Here is a 19,236-nt window from a genome sequence, read left to right on the forward strand (position 1 = left end):
GCAAAGGGGTCGTGACCCACATGTTGAGAATCACTGCTCTAGACTATGATGACATCTCTTTTGAACCACCATATAGACCAAGTGAACTTCTAAGTGTTTTTCCTACTCCCCCCCCAAACACCCAGCATGGGACTTGTCACTGGTTTACATCATGGAATTCAATCCAGCTGGCCACTTCAGATTCACAGGCAGTGACCACAGAAAGGTGAACTGAGGCACCTAGCTGTCACTCAACTCTGCATGCTTTATTCACTGTCTTAGCCACTGTTGGAGTCACTTATGCGTCCAAAAGGAGCTCCTGGAGATAGACTGCCTTTCCAGCAATACATATACACTACCAGTGCAACCAAGATTCCCAAGCCCCCCTCCCAATGCCTAGCTTTTTCTTACAGTCTTGGCCTCCTTCAAGGCACCAGTTGGCCTGGACAACATAATGGTTAATTCTCATTTTCAACTTCACTGGATTTAGAGTCACCTAGGAGACACAGCTCTGAGTGTGTTTGTGAGGGTGTTTCTAGTGGGAGTTGATGGAATGGAGGTGGCATCATCCCACAGACTGAATAAAAAGGAGAAAGTGGGCGGAGCCTCAGCCTTAATCACCGCCTCCTGTCTTTGGACACCCGCCTTGTGCTCTGCTGTAGTGCCTTCCACCCACGATGGGCTGTATCCCCATGAACTTAAAAAAGAAACACTCCCCTCTTTAAGTTGCTTTTTTTTTTTTTTTTTTTTTTTTTTTTGGTTTTTCGAGACAGGGTTTCTCTGTGTAGCTTTTGCGCCTTTTCCTGGAACTTGCTTTGGAGACCAGGCTGGCCTTAAACTCACAGAGATCCGCCTGGCTCTGCCTCCCGAGTGCTGGGATTAAAGGCGTGCGCCACCACCGCCTGGCTTAAGTTGCTTTTGTTGGATACTTTGTCTTGACAATGACAATGCTGATCCAGGCACCAAGCCCCTCTGAAGCAAATGCAAAGGACTCTGCTGCTGCCAACTCCTCAGTGATAAGAATAGCCTTGTTTGCTAGCCTTTCCTTGTGCACAGATAAGAAGGAAATGACCCTGGCCCTGCTCCTGGGTCAATGTACGGTCACAGCAATGAATGACAGAGAGTTGAGATCCACAAGCTTCCTGCTTCTCTGCCCACAGTCCCCTGATTGTGAGGGAGAGTCACACCTGGTGTCTGTGCCCTAGCTGCCTTCTGGTCATTGGCGATTAGTGCCAAGGGAGAAATGTCCTTCTTCCTCCCTGGCAAGCTGCTTTCCAGAGGGCCCTGTCCTGTCCTTGAACAAACACCTCCTGGAGGTCACAGCCTCCTGCAGCAGCCACACCCTTTGCCCATTTTCCCAATACAAGAACAAAGAAGCACGTGTCCTTGTACCAGACACTGTCCTCACATCAAACACTGTTGCCTTTCTGTGCCTAGAAACAAGTCTTTCTGAGTGTGAAGCCATCAAAACTCAAAACACGCCACGGTTCTGAAGGAGGTTCTCAGAGCAGTCCACAAAATCCACGACAGTGGCCGGATGCCCACATTCCAGGGGAACAGGAAAAATGAAAGAGCCAGCCAACAAAAGGAAGGGTGAAGGCCAGTTTAGAACCGCCTGGAGCAAGGGCTGGGTTTAAATAAACCTGTGCAGATGTACAAACAAACCTGTTTAAAGCTCCCCTTCAATGACAGGAGCAATAGATGCTGCCTCCTCTAAGTTGGATGTCACCCTGTGGCTCAGGAGAGGCTCTTCTCTTCACAGAATGGGAAAGCAATGAACGCACCTTTTTTACATAAGCCGGTTTTGTGGTTTGAATGTGAAGTGTCCCCAGCAGACTAGTGCATTTGAACATGTGGTCTCCTGCTGATGACTCTGTTTTGGAAGGTTGTTAACCCTTCAGGAGAAGAAGCTTCTCTACAAGAAGTGAGTCACGAGGGGTGAGCTTTGAGGCTTGATAGCCTGACCCGCACCCCGCAGCCCGCACCCCCACTTACTGCCTATTCTCGGCTTCTTGCTCTGCCTCACAGTGAGGTGAAGCGTCCCAGCTGCACACTCCCGCCACCCTAGAGCCACCTGGAGCCATCCCTCTCCACCATCATCAATTTTAACCACTCAAATTGTGAGTCGAAATAAATAGTTTCTGCTGTAAGTCAGATATTGGCATAACAACAAGAAAAATAATGTTCACCAACACTTTTTTTTAACTATCGCTGAAAGTGATTTTATGAATACCTTTAAGATACCTAGCTACATTTTTAAAAGGAGTTGGTTACATTTGAGAAGCAAAAACTTAACAAACCATTTCATAGGCTCCTTTCCATAATAAAATAGGCAATAGTAACATATGCTCGGATATCCTCACCATCACTCTAGTGGAGCAGCTATGAAAAGATCGTGTTCTTAAGGAAATGTATTCCAGGCACAATGTGTAATCACACCGGATGGGAATTGGTGTTGACCCAGCTTTGCAACTGGGTCATCTCGAATATCACAAGGCACCCCCCAAACTGCTTTGATGAAATGGGGCACCACAGCATGCACAGTCCCCAAAGGAGCTGCGATCTCAAGACACTTCATTGTTGAAAAATGTAGCTATGCAAAGGACATTTCCTCATCTAGGGAGGAGGTCCCTGCTGCTTTATGTGGTGCACAAGGCCTGTGCACAAGCAACTGTGAGATACTGTGCTTCAGGGTAGTCAAACTTGCAAGGAAAAAGAATAAAACCAATTCTGATGTCATTGGACAATTTACATCTCCTGGACTGAAATGATGCCAAGATGAAACACACAGCGTCATGAGTTGTAATAGAGACTCCTGATGAATTTACAGTATGGCACACTGCAGATTTTTCAAAATAGGAGTCAAGTTTGTTTATATAATCTGTTATGGAACCTGTTAGGAGACTAAATATTGTTGTTAGGAGTAAAACTAAATAAAAAGCAGAGTATTCTGTCTGCCCTTCATGAAGACTGTGGTCCAGATGGAAGAGGAAGATGTAAGGCCCAGATAGTCATAACGTAAATGTAGGACTACAGTGTGTGATGACCACCTCAGAGCTGCATGGTAACAATGCAGCAATAAAGCGTTCTTATAACTTACTATACATCTCATTTTCTCAAGCTTACAAATGTTATAAACTTTATTATTAAAAGCTTGCAAAGCCAGGGCTGTTACACTGAGAAACCCTGTCTTGAAAAACAACAACAAACAAACAAAAAACTTGCAAATAAAAAGTGTTTTCTAGTATGTTTTCATCTGTATACACATAGCTACAAATTTAGCTACTTAGCTCTCTAGATGGGCGAGACAGGTGTTTAGCTTGAACTGTTTAGGGGGCCCCCAGGCAGTGGGACCGGGACCTGTCCCTAGTGCATGAGCCGGTTTTTTGGAACCTAGTGCCTATGCTGAGACACTTTGTGCAGCCTTGGTGCAGGGAGGAGGGGCTTGGACCTGCCGCAGCTGAATGTGCCGGCTCTGCTGACTTCCTTGTCTTGGAGGAGATGGGAGTAGGGGGTGGGCTGGGGAGGGAGGCTGAGGGGTGGGAAGAGGGAGGATGGGGTCCTGATTTTGGCACTGGACTTTCTCAGGTGCCTCTTTTCCTGTTTTCATTCAAGACCCTCTTCAGGGTGCTGGGAGACGTTGCTGAGGCTGGCTATACACAGTCTGGGACTGTGCTTAGACAGTGCTTCTGGATTTGACTTTCCCTTCACCCAAAGACTTAGGAAGTGGAGATGGGAGGGTCTGATAACCCTGGTGCACTGAGCTGGTAGCTCTGTGACGTAGCCTTGTGGGAAAGAGTCTGGGATGCCAAACCCGAGGTTTCACCATCTGACCTGGACCAGCAGGTCGCACCTCAGTGACAGGTTCTAGAGAGAGTGTGGACCAGGGAATGAGAAGATAGGAAAGCTCACACAAGATAAATCTTATGCCCAGCAAGTTTATTAAGAAGTATATTTTATATACTGTTTTTAGGGGGGAAATGGGCCAATGTCAGTTGAGAGCTAAATTAAGTAATGTTAGCAGACATTAGAAACCAGGATGCCTCAGACACAGCTGTCTTAGGACTGATAACCACAGCCCATCAGAGGGGCAAGCGGGATTCCCAGGAAACAGAACATTAACCCCTTCAAGGCCCTGGTTCTAGCCCCAGTTCAGACCTTGCCAAGTCCGCCTTTGAAAGAGGACACAGAACTAGTGTTCCCTTTGTCCTTTCCTCGGGGCCTCTGGGAAAGCCTTGGAGCTGTCTGGCTCCCAGAAATTAACCATCATCATCCCACCACACCTGAGGTGTCGATGACTTCCCAAGCCAATGGCTCGTGAGGGCTGGCTGCACACTAAAGATGCCTCTTACATCCGCAGGTACAGTTGTCCCTTATGTGGCCCCAGGGGATGGGGTCCAGTAAATCCACAAGATGACTGAGTTCCTTATGCTAAGTACTACAGTATTTTCACACAATCTACACAATCCTCCCACATCATTAAGTCTACAGATCGCTCATTATACCTAACACAATACAAATGCCATGTCAATTGGCTGTATGTTGTGTTGTAATAATAATGAGAAGTTTACATGTGCTAAACCCAAGCACAATGCTTTCTGAATATTTTCTACCTGTAGTTGCCTGGCAGAGGCTAATGCTGTACAGTAAATTTATTCACTGGGCTAGAAGGTCATAATTTTACATGAGTGTACTGCTTTATGGGATTCTCAGCCCTGTTATGCTCCAGTTTAACTCCTGTCTGGGCTTCCATAAGTATCTATGCTTAGCCAGTTAGGAGAAAAATGTCTTCTATACTTGAAACACAAGGGAAACGCATTGTATTGCTTTACTGGGTCCCAAGTTAAATACACAAAGAGAATTAGGCTAATTTTATGGAAAGAATTTCTTTTTACAACTGTATAGACACAGAAATATTTCTGAATTTCCAACTGTAATATATCCCCATAAATTCCTCTCATGAATTATTGGGCCTTGAATTAAACAAAAGGAAATTGAGGGGATCAAAGTCAAGGCCCCTCACTTCTTCTGCACTGAATTCTTCAGAGCATCCAACATGCCCTTCATCTTGGGACTACGTTTATAGTAACTTTCTATCATATTTATTACACACCCCATATAGGCACATAAAACAAACTGGCAGCGCCATTAACCTGCAGAGAGTCGCTGTAGGTGGGTAGATAAGATGTCCATGAACCCAGGTGAGGTAGCTTAGCACCTGAGATGAGGCCAGTCTAGTCAAATGGATGAAGCAGGGACAGACTGACAGCCATTCAACTGTGTCAAGTGGTGGGGACTGCTGAGCGGAAGCCTTAGAGCAGGTCCTCTGCCCATCTTTCCCTGGACTGGTACCCAGGGTTGGTAGGATGGTGAGTCAGTGGGGCCTTCGACACTGCAGGGTTGTCCTTCTTTCATTGAGTCCAGGACAAGGTATTGCTTGCTCTGTTCGTCTGATGTATTCAAAAAGTGCTTGGCTCTCTTCCTTCCCTCCTTCCTATGAGCAGGGAGCAGCCTGTGCACCACGGTTTGTAAGTCCAGTTTGTGTCTGCTCCACCGAAAACCTCTTTTACATTTTCATATTTGCGTAAGAGTCCTGCTCAGAAAGCTGGGAGTCGAAGGGCTTTTCCGGCCCTGCTGGTAGATGTGTTTCCAGCCCTGCTTTAGAAATGGAGAAGCACATGTTAGAAACCTGTTCTCACATCTCAACAGAGAACAGTCTTCATAGATCATGAACACAGGAGGAAACCTATCCAGCTAAGAAGCATGTATGGCCCAGAGAAGGATAGAGCAATAGGAATGTAATGTTAATGCAGTATTAACCCATCTGAGTTGCTATAGCATAACACCTCAGACCAAATGACTAGCAAACAACAGTTTACTTCTCATGGTTCTGGAAGATGAACGTTTAAGATCAGCAGAGCTTAGAAAGGCCTGCTCTTGGGTCACAGATGGCAGCTTCTCGCTTTGTCCTAACGTGAGAAGAGAGCACTGTTCTATGTGGCTGAACCCTCATAATATAACCACCCTCTAGAGGCCCACTGGAGAGAGGATTTCAACACACATTTGGGAGATGCACAAACATTGAGGCCTTAGAAAACAAATCGACACATCCACATGAGACGTAATCTCCATGCTTTTAATCGCCGCAACTGTTCACCTCCAACCGTGTGGCCTGCGTGTTTGCTTGTTTATCCTTGCAGAGCTGCCTGGCTTATCTCTCATTTCTTTCTCTACAGTCACCCTTTCAGGGAGGGCTCTGATGAACTCACATAGACTTAAATCACAACCTAGACATACATATGCCACATGCACTATAGATAGACAAATACATAAACACATAAATATTTCCATTCTTCTTACTGTCTGCATTAGTTTCTTGTTATAATGAAATACTTGAGGCTGGATAACTATGAAGAAAGGGGATTTACTTATCTCAGTCTTAGAAGTTCAAAGGCCTTTATATGGGGATGGTTTTCTTGCAGATACACACATTTAGAGTCTTTTCTCTTCTTCTTATGAAGCCACTAGGATTCAGTCATGGAGGCTCCACCCTGATAACCTTACCCAATAAGCTTCACCTCCCAAATCTCTATCTCCCACAGCACATTAAGTTTTTGCTCTCCAGATACTTCACAGTGGGAATTAAATTTCAACATAGGAGCCTGTGGTGGTTTGAAGGAAAATGGCCCCCAAAAGGAGTGGCACTATTAGGAGGTGTGGCCTTGTTGGAGGAAGTGTGTCACTGTGGAGGTGGGCTTTGAGGTCTCATGCTCAAGCCATGCCCAGTGAGACCGTCTACTTCCCATTTCCTGCATAGCAACATGTAGCAGCAGCTCCTTCTCCAGCACCTTGTCTCCTGCACACAGCCATGCCCCCCACCACGATGATAATGGACTACACCTCTGAAACTGTAAGCTGCCACCTCAATTAAATGTTTTCCTTTATGAGAGTTGCCCTGGTCATGGTGTCTCTTCACAGCAATAGAAACCCTAACTGAGACAGAAAAAGCTGGTACTAGGAGTGGGGTATTGCTGTGATAGGCCTGACCATGCTTTTGTTTGAAAGAATATGGACTTTGGGTCTGTGGATTAGAAAAGCAGTTGCTGCTTAATGGGCCATACTAGCAGGAGCATAGAAGACAGTGGGGGGCTGGATCAAGATGTTTCAAAGGAGAAGAATTTTAGTATGTTGCCTAGAAATCATTCTTGTGATATTTGGCTGCCTTTTGCCCTTGTCCAAGGAGTCTGCCTGAGGCTAAAGTGAAGAGTTTTAGATTAATTTCATTGGTAGAGGAAATCTCAAAACAGTCTAATATAGACTTTGTCGTGTGGTTAGTAGTGGTAACTCTAATGAAAATTTATAATGAAAAGGAGCAAGCTGAGAAGAGTAAACTACAAAATGTAAAATTTAAGGAGAAAAGGGTCATCAAAAAGTGGAATGTAACTAAGTCCTATGTTCAAGGAGATAAACAGATTAAGAAATGGAATATAGGGAGTGGTGACCTCAGGGCAAGATCCCACTCAGCTAAGCTTCCAACTTGAGAAAAGAAACAAAAGAAAAGTTTAGAGCTAGGCATGGTGGGGCACACCTTTGATCCCAGCACTTGGGAAGTCAGAGGCTGGCAGATCTCTTGAGTTTGAGGCCAACCTGGTCTACAAAGCAAGTTTCAGGACAGCCAAGCTTAGGCAGTGAAGGACAGAAAGCTGGTGAAGATGTAATTGAACAAGGGGTCCATGTTCCATTCTCAGTAAGCAGCAGAACTTGGCAGTTTTGGCCTCATGGTTCTGGATTTAGAGTTAAGGATAGAAAAAAAGGAGTTATGGAATAAAGCCCCTGAGGCCGGCATGTATCAGGAGTGTCCCTGAATGGAGGCCTAATAGAGAGGCCATTGCATGAAGCTGTGAAGTTGAAGCTTGGATTGCCTTGGAGAAGCCAAGATGTTGGAGATGCCAGAGTTGTGGGATACCTGCCAAGGAGAGCTGCTAACAGGGAGTGGAACCAGCCCAAGAGAAAGAAGTGTGTTGCACTCTCCAAAGCTGAAAAGAGTTAGGGAACTGAAGAGCGTTTTGACATCAGACATGGAGATACAGAGTTTGAAGTTTGCCCAGCTGGTTTTCAGTCTTGTTTTGGTCCAGTATTTCCTCTCTATGCTTGTACCAGGCTTTTTCTTTTGGGTCACCCACCACCAACCAGCTCCCAAATCATGACACAGAGACTTGCTAGTTTTTTTTTTTTTTTTTTTTTTTTTTTTTTTTTTTTTTTTTTTTTTTTTTTTTTTTTGGTTTTTCGAGACAGGGTTTCTCTGTGTAGCTTTGCGCCTCTCCTGGAACTCACTTGGTAGCCCAGACTGGCCTCGAACTCACAGAGATCCGCCTGGCTCTGCCTCCCAAGTGCTGGGATTAAAGGCGTGTGCCACCACCGCCCGGCCGAGACTTGCTAGTTTTGAATGCTTGGCCTAGCTTAGGTTTGTTTCTTGCTAGCTCTTTTAACTTAACCTGTTTCTCTTTATCTACATTTTGCCTCGAGGCTTTTTACCTTTCTTTCTGTATATCTTACTTTCACTGCTTCTCATGTCTGGCAAGTGGGTGACAGTTGCAAGTCCCAGGCTTCTCCCTGTTCTTTCCTCCTTCTTCTTGTTCCTCCTGTTGTTTCTGAGCCTAGACTTCTCCTCCTGTTTATTCTCTCTGGCTGCTATCCCCGCCTATCCTTTCTCTGCTTAGCTATTGACCGTTCAGCTCTTTATTAAACCAACCAGGTGCTGTAGGCAGGCAAGATGTGAAATAAACACAACATATCTTTACATAATTAAATACACATCCTTACATCATTAAGCAAATGTAACATAAACAAAAGGAACACACCTTTACACAGTTAAAAATAATATTCCACAACATATGCTCTCTTCCCTGTGTTTTGGAATGATAATGTATATCCTGTGTCATTATGTTCGAAGTATGTGATCTGTTTTTTTATTTTTATTTTACAGGGGATTACAGTTAAGAGATTGCATAAACCTCAGAAAAGACTTCAAACTTTAGACATTTAAATAAGTTTGAGATTGTTATAGGCTATGGGGACTTTTGAAGTTGGTTTGAATGCATTTTTGCATTATGAAATGGCTACAAGCCTTTGGGGGCCAGGGAGTGGAATGTGGTGGTTTGAAAGAAAATGTCTCCTAAAGGGAGTGGCACTATTAGGAGGTGTGGTCTTGTTGGAGAAAGTGTGTCACTGTGGGGCCAGGCTTTGAGATCTCTTTTCTCAAGCTTCACTCAGTGTGACAGTCAGTCGACTTCCTGATGCCTTCTGGTCAAGATGTAGCCAGCACCAGCACCACATCTGCCTGCATGCTGCCATGCTCCCTGCCATGGTGATAATGGGCTGAACCTCTGAAACTGTAATCCACCACCTCAATTAAATGTTTTCTTTGTTAGAGTTGCCATGGTCATAGTGTCTCTTCACAGCAATTAAAACCTGACTAAGACCGTAGTCAAGTCAACTGGTTTTGCAAACACACGTTTCTTGATGAAATCAACTGCAGAGTCATACCCATGTACCAGGGAATTCAAGGGCATGGATTAAAATGGGAAGGAACAAGCACAGCTGTCAGACATGAGTGGCCTTGAGGGACCCTGTAGAACAGACATGGCTTCCCCATTACCCACTGCAGGATTTCCCCGTCAGCCTCACACTGCTAACCTGTCCCTACCTGGGTCTTAGCCAAGACAAAAATTGCAGGGCTTGAAGTTGTAAGGGTGGGGGAGTGACCAGGGAGAATTGTGTGTGAGCAAAAGAGGGGTGTGTGTGTGTGAGTGTGTGTGTGTGATCTTCAAAGAATATAGCAAAATTTTTTTTTTAAATATGGAAAGTGGGGGAATAGAGACAGAAGTGACTTGGAACAGCCAGACCAATGGTTCTCAACCTGTGGGTCACAGTCCCTTCAGGGACTCCATATCAGATATCCTGCATATCAGATATTTACATTAAGATTCATAATAATAGCAAAATTACAGTTATGAAATAGCAACAAAATTTTATGGTTGGGGGTCACCACAGCATGAGGAACTGTGTTAAAGAGTTGCAGCATTAGGAAGGTTGAGAACCACTGGTCTAGAGCATTGTTTGGCAGTTTCCAACCTCACTCTAAAATTCCTTGAAGATATTTCTGCTCTGCCTCAATATTTGGCGGAGAAAAGGGGTCATTTTGCCCTTATTAAATCTAAGTCATTGGAGGGGCTGTGGAAATGAAAGCGCATTCTGTTCTTGCAGAGGACCTGAGGTTGGTTCCCAACACCCATGTCAAGCAGCTCACAAGTGCCTGTAACTCCAGCTCCAGGGGATCTGATGTCCTATTCTTGCCTTTGAGGGCACTTGAATCCATGTGCACATACCTACAGCATGCACTCACACTCACACATATATAATTAATTTTTTTTACTTTCTTTTTATTTATCCTTTGTGTCTTTCACATCATTCCTTTCCATCCCACCCATCTCCTTCCCCTACCCCAGAATAAAATGAAATGAAATTTAAGAGAAAAAAGGAAAAAGAGAAGGGAGAAAGGGAAAATCTTGTCATGGAAGCTGCAGTGTGACACAGTGAATCACACAGTAAACCCCTTTACTGATACGTTTTTACATTCAGGCATTCATCACAAAGAATCATTGGTCCAGTTCCAGGCCCCTTGTCTCTACTACACCATCGACGCCGGGCCCTCACTAGGTCTCTTTGTGGACATCCTGTTGCTGCCCTGTGTTGTAGAGATCCTGCAGCCCTGGGTCCACAGGACCAATCCACCTCCACACCCATGCTCCAGCAGATCACAGATGGAGTGGATGTTGGGGTGGGCCAACACGTAACCCTGGTTCTGGGCCTGGGTGGTTGTGGGGTTGATCAGCCTTCCAGCTCTCTCTTGTCTTCACCACCAGGGTGAGCTTTCTGGCACATATAATTAAATTTTATTTAAAATATAATAGTATTATTTTACCCCTTCCCTCCCTCCAGTCCTTCCCTTGATCCTTGATCCTTCTGGAATTCATGACCTCCTTTTCTTTAATTCATATATATATTTATATTATGTGGTCATCTTTGTGGTTCATAGGTATTACAGCTTGGTAGGATTATTGGTTGCTTCCCTCTCCTGGAAGGTTGCATAGTACCTTCTAATATTATGGAAGTTAGTCCTCAGGGAGGAGGGTTCCAAGTCAGGTCCAGCTCGGGTATTCCAGGTCTTGTGGCAATGTGCAGGATGTCTTCAGCAATGGGGAGTCACCTTCATCCCCTGGGAGACAACCAAGGGTGACAGGAATAGCCTGTATTGTCTGGGGCGGGGTGGGGGCGTGGGGTGGGGGCGTGGGGTGGGGGTGGCTGTCCAACCCAGGGTTCGTGGATGCCAGGCAGTGTTCCACTACAGAGCTACACCCGGGCCTGAATAGTCTTCATTTGAATGGAGACTAATCTATTAGTCCTTCTGGCTATGCTTTTGGCTTGTGGGGTCTGCTTCAAAAGCCTTTGCCTATTGTCTTGAAAATGGTCTTCTGTATTTTTTATAGACCTTTGTTGTCTTGTCTCTAACACCTTTAGGTCAATGGTCCACCTGCAGTTACATTCATAATGTGTATGTGTGTGAGGTAGAAGACAAAATTTGATTTTACAGTACAGATCTCTAGTCCACCAAGCACCCTCTACTGAGAAACCTACCTTCCCCTCATTCTCACTAGCCAAGACACTATGGGGTGTGTGTGTGTGTGTGTGTGTGTGTATGTGTATGTCTGTCTGTCTGTCTGTCTTACAGTACAGATCTCTAGTCCACCAAGCACTCTCTCTCTACTGAGAAACCTACCTTCCCCTCATTCTCACTAGCCAAGTCACTATGGTGTGTGTGTGTATGTGTGTGTGTGTGTGTGTGTGTCTGTCTGTCTGTCTTGAACACTCTAATTTGTTTGCTCTATCAGTCTGTCCTTCACACACAGCACAATTTGAATTACTGCTGTAGTTTTGCTGTAGGCCCCGATGTCTAGCAATACAAGTCCCGTCCTTTTCTAGGTTGCTTCTGTGAATTTTCAGATAATTTTTCTATCCCATTTTGTCAACTTAAAAGAAACTGTTGAGATTATTTGTTTATTATGGGATCTGTAGAAATCTGGGGAAGAACTGCTAGTTTGTAGCAGCTGGGTTTCAGAGCCCACAAGCACAGAGCTGTTGCTAGAGTTTTTCTGCCTGGCCCACAGTCAGGACAAATCTCTCTCACCTGCCAGTCCCAAGCCGCTCAAACCCGATCAAGTAAACACAGAGACTTATATTGGTTACAAACTGTATGGCCATGGCAGGCTTCTTGCTAACTGTTCTTACAGCTTAAATTAATCCATTTCTATTAATCTATACCTTGCCACGTGGCTTGTGGCTTACCGGTACTTTACATCTTCCTTGTCCTGATGGCGGCTGGCAGTGTCACCCCTCCCAGCTTCCTGTTCTCTCAATTTTCCTCTCTGTTAGTCCCGCCTATACTTCCTGCCTGGCCACTGCCAATCAGTGATTTATTCATTGACCAATCAGCAACACATTTGACATACAGACCATCCCACAGCACCTCCCCTTTTCTTTTCTTAAAAAGGAAGGTTTTAACCTTTACACATCTCCAAAGTCAGCTTGGTATATTTGGGAATTTGGGCGTAGCTTCTCTTACTACTTCCTGCTGGAGGGGGGCGCTGTATCTTATGGGGACACAAAATATTTTAGGGTTATGGAGTAGTCCATGAGGGTGTATCATCTGAGCCAGTTGCCTTGAAACGGTTCTGGATGTTGGATCATCTGGGCCATGGTGTCATCGGAGACCTTTCAGGTGGTCTTGGCTCGTCAAACCTGATGTATCTTAATCTGGAACAAATCCATAGCCTCTTGCTTTCTGTGGAAACAAAAGCAGAGTCTCCTTTCCAAAGTAACATATCTTTATATCCAAATTTTGAAGTCAAGGTACCTTTAAAATATACATTTTGGCATAACTCAACAGCTTTTACAATCAAATGTTTTTCTGCAGTTAAAAATCCCAAAGACAACACAATCCAGATTCTCTGTGTAATATTCATCTTCACGTGGCTTATTTTTTATATTAATTTTATTGTCTCTTTAAAGACTTTATTTTTTAAAACCATGTATTTAAAACCCGCTGGCCGATCTTTGAAGGCTTCATACAACCGTGACTCCTAGCTTCAATGTGCTTGCTTATGCCATTTATGACGTCCACTCCTAGACACTTTGGGGGTGTTTCTACACTCAGGTGTTAGGGGTTGAATTCAGGGCCTAGTGAGGTAAGTGCTCTACCACTGAGCTACACCCTGCCAGCTCATGACCTTTTAAAACTCTAGTATTTCATTTACCATGTAGCTTCATTGTAACTATTAGTACTGGCTGTTAGGATAGCTCAGCTTTAAAGGCTCACAGTGAAAATAGCTATTGGTGCATAAGAGTTTTACATGTTAGTGGCATTCACTTTACATTTCCATACGTGTCATCAACGTATTCACCAAATCTACTATTCCAATTACCCTCTTACCTTCCCTTCTCTCCAATTGCCTTGCAAGAACGTGATTCCATCCTTCTTTTTAGATGAATAGTATTCCAGCATATCTGTGCCCCACATTTTCATCTCTGGGAGGGTGACTGAGCGGGTTCCTTAACATGGCTATTGTGAGCAGGCTGTGACGAGCATAGACATGCATACATCTCTGCTGTAAGCTGGCTTCAATTCTTTCTTCTGGGTATATACCCCAGATTACATGATGACTCTACTTTTTGTCTTTGGAGGAACCCCCATAGTGGCTTTCCTGGTGGCTGTACTAAATTACATCCCCATTAACAGTGTGTCAGCATGTGGTGAGATTTTGTTTGTGTTCTAACAAATAAAGCTTGCCTAGAGATCAGAGGGTAGAGCTAGCCACTAGTTAACCATAGAGGCCAGGCAGTGGTGGCACACACCTTTAATCCCAGCACTTGAGAGGAGGAAGCAGGAAGATCAGGAGTTCAAGGCCACCCTGGGCTACAGGAGATTGAACCAGTCTAAAAGAGGAACAAAGCCTGGCAGTGGAGGCACACACCTTTGATCCCAGCACTAGGGAGGTGGAGACAGAAATATAAGGTGGGTGGAGACAGCCCCCTTTCAGGCTGAGGAGTTGGCTAGGTAAGAAATGGCCGAGGCTTGCTTCTTTGTCTCTCTGATCTTTCAGAATTTACCCCTATATCTGACTCCGGATTTTATCATTAAGACCAATTAGAATTCGAGTTACATCAGTGCTTCCCTTTTAGGGGGGAGTATCATTTTATTTTATGTGCATGGGTGTTTTGCCTGCATATGTATCTATGCACCACATGCATGCAGTACTGGATGAGGCCAAAAGAGGGCATTGCATCCCGTAGGATCCTAGGGAATTGAACCCTGGTCCTCTGCAAGAGCAGTCAGTGCTCTAGTCCTTAGCCAGACTTTTTTTTTTTTTGAATGCCAAATGTCATTTATTGAAGGAGGGAGGAGGCCTTAAATACAGGCTTACAGCACAATAGGAGAACCCCAGAGGGCAGAAGTTCGATACTGATGTTTTACAATCTTGCATCTAAGCTGTTAACGCCCAATATGCAGGATACACAGACAAGGAACTTCCCTTAAGCACTCAGGAGGGTGGAACCCAGCAGAGAATTAGCATAGGGAGGATATCAAGGTCAAGTTCAGCAAGCAAGGCAACAGTTACCCAAAACAGGGACTAGGGCCCTACAGGTCCCCCCTTTACTAAAAAATGAGCTTCTGACTTAGGTTGCGTGGGACGTCAGCAGGTCACCTTACCCATCATGGAGACACCTGCCCAGGCCACACAGGAGCTCTGTCCTTAGCCAGACTTTAAAAAAAAAAAAAAAAAAAGAGATATTAGACATGGTCTGTCTCCTCCCTTGCTTCCATCAATCCATTAATTTTTTTTTCTTTACTTAAAATCTTGAAGAGCTTTATTGACATGTTCTATCCTGTACAAGGGGACAATTTAGTAAGTTTTATGTACACGCTGGTACAATGAATCACCACCACAGGTAAGGTAATACACACACCCATCACTTAAACTTGGTGATGGGACACACACATCCCAGCAAACCTAGGGTGTGTTATGAGCTCTAGGAAAAGGAAAGTTGCTAAAGACAAAAGTAAGGATGATTAAAACCTGGTCACCGTGATCAGTAACAAGCCTGGTGTCAGCCCAAGGCTGAACAGATAGTTGCAGAGTAGATGTCCACACAGAGGGGCTCTTTGTGGGGGCCTCTGGTACAACAAGGACTGGTGCCATCATGTGTAAGCACCCTGCCTGTACAGCTTCCAACTTTGCTTGGATGGATTTTTCCAGTGGAGATGACATAAGGGACTCCATTTTTATTCAGGTAGCTTTCACATCTCTTCTACATACATTATCTATGAATGAGGACAGTCGTTTTTCTTTCCTATCTTTATTCCTTAATTTCTTTTTCTTGTCTAAAGGTGCTGATGGTTTGTTTTGTTTATTTGTTTTTAACTAAACACTGAATAGAAAATGTTCATAATGGAGATCTCTCTCCCTGCATCCCCCGCTTTCTCTCTCTCCCCTCCCTCTGTCCCCTGCATCCCTCCCTCTTTCTCTTCCCTCCCTCTCTCTCTCCCTGCATCCTCTTCTTTCTCTCTCTCCCCTCCCTATCTCCCCCTTCCCTTTCTCTCTCTCTTGTTTTATATTTGAAAGAGTGTGTTCAAACTTTAAGAAATGTTTTTTTTAAATACAACCCAGATGATCGTATGATTTCTTTTTCTAGTAATACAACAAAATATATTAATTTATTTTCTAGTGTTTAACTAGCTCTGTATTTCTGGAATAATCCAACAATGCTTCACTCTCAAGCTTTTCTGGGAAAAGGAGGTTTCCACATAAATGAATTTTATTTTTGCCCTAAGAACAAATGTTGCTTTAAAACCTTGTGTGTGTGTGTGTGTTTCTAGCTTTTTTTTGCCCTCTTAATCATAACACTAAAAACATCCTCATTTTAATTGGCCTGAGCTGTCACTGTTGCCTACATTTATTCTGCATGTGTCCCCTGACTTCCGCTCCCTGTGCTGGGAGATGACATGAGGCCACTCGTGGATATATGAAGGTGAATTTGGTTGTGAGGATGCTCGCTGTTCCCACTGCTGTTTCTGCTGAGTACGCCTATCATTCTCCCTGCTTTTTCCAAGCATTCCTATAAAGCATTCTCATTGTTTCTGTGAAACTGTTTCTGGGTATTCTCTGCTGTTCACTGTCTCTGTGTCTCCGTCTCTGATTTCCCTTTGTGTGTGTGGAGGTGGGAGTGGATGCATGCACGTGTATGTACCTGTGTGTGGGTATGTGTGCATGTGTGGAAGTCAGAGGGATATCTTGAGTAATGTAGCTCCTCAGGCACCAACTACTGCTTGTTTATTTGCTGTAGACTGTGCCTGCCACTGGCCTGGCACTCATCGCGTGGGTTAGGCCAGCTGGCCAACAAACCTAGGGGTCTGCCTGTCTCATAGGCTCCCAAAGTCTAGGCTTACCAATCAGATTCCACCCCACTTGGCTTTTTTTTTTTTCACTTGGGCTCCTGGGATCAAACTCAGGGGCTTAGTTCCCTGTGATTACACAATAAGCAATTTACTGCTGAGCTGTCTCTCAGCCCTTCTCACTGATCTTTCTAATATAAAAAGAAATTAAGTTGTCAAACATACACGGAAAGTAAGAATAACTTGGGAGTTTCCATTTTTCTTTTGCATCATTTTTCACAGTTCTGGATGTTGAATCCAGGGTCTTGTGCATTCTATGCCACTACTCTACCACTGACCTATATTTCCCCTTTCCCATAGGAACTTAGTTCTAAGTGGGCACATGCTGGATGTTTCTGGAAAAAGAAATAAATTCTAAGCTTTGTATTGCTGATTCTGGCTGCCCAAAGGCCCGTGTTTGTATTTTCATGTGCTCTGTTCTGTATTAGCTTGTCAAAGCAATGGGCTAGAGTGTTCCTATTCTGCCCGTGGTTGCAGGGTGAGGTTCAGACTCTAGCATGATGGTGTCAGGAGATGGAGTCTCTGCGTGGTGTTTAGGTCATGGCAGCCATTCTCATGGGGATGGAATAAATGCCATTTTTATGAGCATCCCAAGGAGCTCCCTCCACCATGTGAAGACACAGTGAATAGACAGTTGTCCATGAGCAAGAAAGCCAACTCTCACAGATATGGAATCTGCCACTACATTGGTCTAAGGCTTCTTGGCTTTCAAAACTGTGAGAAGTAATTGTCTATTTTTTATAAGCCACCCTATCAGTGAGATTTTACTCCATGAGGCTGAGAGAATTAAGAGAGTTGAGATTTCTAGATGAGAAGATGTTACAGGGGCTGGAGAGATGGCTCACTGATTCAGAGCACTATCTGCTCTTGCAAAGGACCCAGGTTCTGTTCCCAGCACCAAATGGTGGCTCATAACTATCTGTAATTCCACTTCCAGGGTATCTGATGCCTCTTTTGACCTCCATAGGCTCCTGCATGTTTGTGGTGCACAGACATACACTTAGGCACACATATACACACAAAATTAAATAAACACACATTTAAAAATAAAAATAAAAAAGAATGTACTATGATATGTTCTAAGATACCATAATAACACGACCCAGGTATGTTGAACTAAATTCAAATTTGAATAATTATAATAACATTCAATCAAAGCATAATAATATACATATTCTAATGAAATACTATGATACATAAAGTATATCAACACTTAGCATGTGAAGTCAACTAATAAATTCTGCTTATAACTACAAACTTCGAGAGTTAGATTTAAAAAAAAAAATTATGTATATGTGCCTACTTGTCTGTGCTACATGCATGCAGTTTTGGAGGAGACCAGAAGAGGGCAGCAGAACTCCAGCTCTAGGGGAGTTGTAACCCATCGTGAGTGCTGGGATCTAATTTCAGGTTCTCTGCTAGAGCAGCAAATGCTCTTAACTGTTGAGCCATCTCTTCAGACTTTTTGTTTGTTTGTTTTTTGTTTTTGGAGACAGGGTTTCTCCGTGTAGTTTGGTTCCTATCCTGGATCTCGCTAAGTAGACCAGGCTGGCCTCGAACTCACAGAGATCCACCTGGCTCTGCCTCCCAAGTGCTGGGATTAAAGACATGTGCCACTGGGCACGTCTGACACTGGGCAGTTTATTTTAGGCATATTTAAGTACAGCACAATCTGGAAAAAAGTTTCTTGGTGTAACACAATCCCCTGTGCACAAGGAGTCATAATTACATCAAAACGCTTCTCAAAGTACTATCACTTCTTCCATGATGATGCGGTCTAGAGATAGGCTACAGGTGTTATCTTAAGGGCCTGGGGGAGGATCTGATGTGGTAGAAGTCATTTGGGCTATTCGCCACCTCTGGTCCTGGTTGTGGGAGCTTGGGGGAGCCCCTGACCATACAGATAACACAAAGATCACCTTAGACTGTTAGCTGCCTCTGGTCTTGCTTTTGGGAGCTTGGTATGGCCTGGTCCTATGATAGCACAGGTCCCCAGGTTATTAACTACAGATAGTACAGGTCCCCAGGTTATTAGCTACAGATAACACAGGTCACCAGGTTATTAACTACAGATAGCACAGGTCACCAGGTTATTAACTACAGATAGCACAGGTCACCAGGTTATTAACTACAGATAGCACAGGTCACCAGGCTATTAACCACCTCCATCCCCAGCCTTTGGGTGGAAAACAGGTTGAAAGTCTCTCCAGTAGAAGAGAAAATCTTACATGTTTAACATTCCTGGTTTCCCGAGTGCTTATCTATATGGGCAAGGACCTTTGTGCTCCCAACAGGTGACCATGGGTGCTTAAAATGTGGGTGACCAGTCTGCATTGAAATGTATTGTAAATATAACATTCCTACCTGATAAACAAGTCTCAATTTTATTTTTATTTATTTATTTATTTGGTTTTTTGAGACAGTGTTTCTCTGGGTAGCTTTGCAGCCTTTCCTGGAACTCACTCTGTAGCCCAGGCTGGCCTCGAACTCACAGAGATCAGCCTGGCTCTGCCTCCCGAGTGCTGGGATTAAAGGCATGCACCACCACCCGCCCAGCACAAGTCTTAATTTTAAAAAGAACTTATATCATTAATTAATTTTATATTGATCACAGGATAAGATAATTATCCTTTGAATATATTCATTAAGAATGTTATAAATATTAATGTTGGTTGTTATTGATGATT

The sequence above is a fragment of the Peromyscus californicus genome, unplaced genomic scaffold, assembly GCF_007827085.1.
Source record: "Peromyscus californicus insignis strain IS unplaced genomic scaffold, ASM782708v3 Scaffold_12__1_contigs__length_115047231, whole genome shotgun sequence".
In the NCBI taxonomy this organism is placed as follows: Eukaryota; Metazoa; Chordata; class Mammalia; order Rodentia; family Cricetidae; genus Peromyscus; species Peromyscus californicus.